Genomic DNA, 4,569 nt, shown 5'->3' with positions numbered 1-4,569 from the left:
CCTTGACGTGATTGTGGTGAGTCAGGTTCCTGCGTTGATGTTGACCCTTCTGAGTCGGGAGTGGTAACGATTGTTCCCGAGATGTCGAGGAGATGCATTGACTTTGCCCCTCTTAAGCTAGAACTGTGTTGTGCCAATGTGTCGATGTGGTGATGTTGCCTTTAGAGAGATTGTTCTTTCCTCGTGGTTGGGTTAAGCGATGTGTGAGATTCTCTTAAGGTGGGACTTGTCGGGTTATATCATTTTGCTTCATGTCTTGCATACATTCATGAAACGCATGTTTTGAACTCTCACTTAGATGATTTAACATCTAATTTGGACTATGTCCCTGGAATATTTGAACGTTCCAGGTGAAAGCAGCGGTGCCAAGGGGAAAGAGGTTATCAAGATGTAGCTATTATTTACGTAGGTGATCTTTAGCATATTTTCGTTGTTATGGTTAAGAGATGTGTACCTATGTATTACATTTTGATGATGTCGTGTTAAGTGATGATATGATTTCAATATTATGAATAAATGAATCAGGATTATGTATCATTTGAGGTTTCGATCTAACTTCCACATTTATGATGAGTTACATGTCTTAGTTTATTCATTATTAAGTTTGATATACTGAGAAGGTATAACAAGATTGTCGGGGAACGATTTATGTGTTGAGTTTATGTTGGAAAAAAATATATTTCCGAAATCTTTCGTTATCTAACGCCTTGGAAAAGAGGGGCGTTATACCTAAGGTGATGTTCTTTTTGTGTTTTATTTTTGAGTTTTGAGTTTTGAATTCATTTTGAGTTTTGAGTTTTGAATTCATTTTGAGTTTTGTGTTTTGAGATTTCTAAAAACGCATTCTTTTTGTTATTCTAAGAAACTGTTTTTCAAAACTGAAAATTGGAAACCTGTTTACTTTGGAATTTTGAAAAAAAATATTTTATGATATTTTATTTAAAAAATTTGATTATTATTTAAATTGGAATAGTTTAATGCTAATATAGTATTAAATACATTTTGAAATTAGTGGAATGTTGCAATATTTTTTTCCCATTACAAAAAAAATACAAACAAGTTGCCTGGCTTTCCTCGATCCAAGTATAGTATATTTAATATATACTATTGAATACAAATATAGTATTTAATATGTACTATTATACTAATATAGTATATTTAATATATACTATTAAATACATTTTGAAATTATTTTTTTCTCGATCTGAGTTGTTGGAGGAGAAGGTGGATCCGACTGGAGGAGGCGAATCAGTGGCAGTGGCTGGAAGACAAATGACAGCGGTGGCTGAGGATGAACATTAGTCATGGCTAGAGGACGAACCAGCAAGATTGAATGGCCAAGGGGGCGGTCGACGATGGCTTTCGGCAATGGCAAGCAACGTCGACAATGGCTCATGGCAGCAACAGAGATAGAAGGTGCAGTCGACGGTCGATGCTTGAGAGAGAGAGAAAAGAGAGATCTGTGAGAATTTGGGGGGGGGGGGGGGGGTGGGGGGAGCCTCTGTGTTTTTTTCCGTATTTTCAACTTTTGTGTGTGTTTTCACAGAAAACACCCAAAACAACAAAATGTTGTTTTGGGTTTTCTTTACAAATTTTTTCCTTATTTTGGAAAATGCGTTTTTGAAAATAGAAAATAGAACATGTTTTCAATGTTTTAAAAAACTAAAAACTAAAAACGGGTTGAAAACACTAAAGAGAACAGGCCCTAAGATGTTTAAGATTGGGTTGTCTGCTAAGTAACATCTCATATAGCGTCATATCAACAGATTTGTTTGATACCTTATTAAGGAGATAAATTGGTGTGGAAAGAACATAACCCCACAAAGAAATGGATAGATTAGTGTAAGCTATTATTAATTGTACCATGTCTAACAGTGTGTGGTTTCTTCTCTCAAAAACCCCATTCAGCTATGGAGTTGCAGGGGGAGTCAATTGGGAAAGATTGAGATGATTGACTAGAACTTTTTCCAACATCAAAAACTTATTTTCAATCACGTGCACCCTAGCTAGGGGTTTAAGCAATCACAAATCAAAATTGATCACACTGGATGTTTGCGTTACGCTAGAGGTTAATGGATCCTATTAGCAATCACTTACCTCCATACGCCATTGAACAGAGACCACATAGAGAACATTCCCACCTTATACTCAGGTGGTTCTGCGCTACGGCAAATCTTTGACACCAACATACAAAACAATTGTGTCGCCTCCAATATGAGTACTAGTAACATGATCGAAGACAATAACAGATCATTAATCCTCTCAGTCATGTGATCTATTACTTGCGTCATATTCATTAGATGACTCGCCCAAATATGAATGATTAAAAAATTTGGTAACACTCATATGCAGAAAGATCACCTCGCCAACACCAAAGGACTGGGGAACGCCAACACAATCTTCCTCAATGACAAGTCCTACCATAAACTAGTCCACCCGAAGGACTGGGGAGCGACAAAGGAATTTTCCTAAATGAATGAACAACATCAATAAAGTCTCATGACAAAACCAATCTATTTGAAGGACTGGGAACCAATGAAGGAATCCTTCTAAACGTATTAACAACATTAATAAAATCCTTTGACAAAACTAGTTCTCCCAAAGAATTGGGGAACAATTTACATAAACGTACATACAACGTCAACATCATAAGAAAAATGAAGTGAGCAAGACAAAAAGATAGCAATGTTATCAAACAAAGTACAAAAGAAAGTTTACAAAGAAGAGATCAATACACCAAAAGAAAAAGTGTTCGTACAACACAATACAAAACCAAAAAAGAATAAGGATGGCTCAAGGGTCAATCATAACAACATAAGAATTTGCAACTAGGAGAGGAGAAAGAGCCAGAGCTATAAAAAAAAAAAGGAGTTAGGTCACCAGTCATATCAATATCTAAACCCAAACGGGCAGTAATTTGCTTCGAAGCTCCCAACCCTCCTTCATATGGCTCCCAAGGACCCGTCATATTCTCCAGATTGTCCATTAAAGAAGAAAGGCTACTTGAAGAAAACTTGAGAAAAATACCTTTCGAAAGGTTCAAAGACTTAAAGCGACAATGAATAAACTCCAAACACACAAATTACAAAGAACCCTTTGACAAAAGCAAAGACATCACAAAATAATTGAGGAGCAAACCCCAACACAAGAATGGAATGACACTGAGGAGAAATGAAAAAGAAATAAAGGTAAGTCATAACATAGTCTATTCTTCCATTCGAGAAACTTGAATAAAAAAGTAAGAGCAATTGATATGTCATGATAAAAAGGCCAAAAATAATTAATTTAGAAAATAATAATAAACGATCAACTTGGATTAACCATGTCAACCCATCATTAAAAGGTCGCAAGAGATCAAGTCTCCCACAGTGGATAACAATCGCGGGGGTCTCCCAAGAAAATCGACCCTAGTGGGTCAACCACAACAACCAAAGGGTCTCCAACAAAAGTTGTCCCTCGAGGGCTGGCAACAGTAGCCACAGGGGTTTCTAGTCGAAAATGAACCCCTGCAAGCCGACCATGGGAGACTATCATGGGAGACGGCTCCTGTAAAGGGCAGTCTCTGGCCACCAAAATGGGCGCTGCACCTAGCTGCAATTCAGGGCTACCACAAGCCAGCTCGCCCCCCAGAGGTGAGCTTGACGTAAGAATGTTTTCCTCGAGGATGGGGGGTCCCACGCAATGTGTAAATTAGATAATTTTGACATTTAAAAATTCATCTAAAATTATAAATATCATTTGTGAGGGATAACATCATTTGAAATAATCATAATTTTAGAAGACTTAGAATTAGTTCATATCCTTCTATAAATAAGTAAGCTTTCATTTAAGAAAAAATACATATCTGATACTAGTGTGAATATAATTTTCAAGTTTTTAACATTTTCAGTGTTTGAGTTAAGTATTAAGTGTTTGGGGAAGAACTTCTCTACGCATTTCTTCTATTACAAGTTCAAGCGGCTTGATGATGATATTTCTAGTCAAATAAATTTATTATTATATTTTGATAATAATAAATAATAAATTATATATATATATATTTAAAAGATAAATAAAATAGTAAAAAGTTGGACCATTTATCTATCCCCATCTAGAATGTAGAATGTATTTTGTGCTCATAATATAATGTCAGCAGTACATATCTCGAACTAATTATATAATATTATATACGTAGGTGATACGAATATATATATATATAAATAAGTTTATGACACGTGTTTAAGATATTGATTTAAGATATTTTTGGTCCAAAAGGTGAAATCGCTCACCTCGGGCGCCCCCACACCTGACCCAACAGGACGTGGGAGGAGGTTAATCATAGTGACCTAGCTGGACGTAGTGGCTAGACCCGAACTCACCGCACACAAGGAGCCCCCCTCACTTTAGAGAGAGGTACCCTACACTACTGCTTGTGAGATTCAATTCTCGATCTTGATCCAAAATTCACCATAGAAGGCACTTTGTCCCCTTTCTTAATTAACTAGGCTGCCCATGCGTGCTTGATTTAAGATATTTTTATGTAGACGGTGAGGGGGTAGCTAAAGATATAATAAAAAGAAAGTGCGTCCA

Source organism: Diospyros lotus, chromosome 10 (assembly GCF_014633365.1).
Source record: "Diospyros lotus cultivar Yz01 chromosome 10, ASM1463336v1, whole genome shotgun sequence".
In the NCBI taxonomy this organism is placed as follows: Eukaryota; Viridiplantae; Streptophyta; class Magnoliopsida; order Ericales; family Ebenaceae; genus Diospyros; species Diospyros lotus.
Note: the sequence above shows the minus strand (reverse complement) of the source record.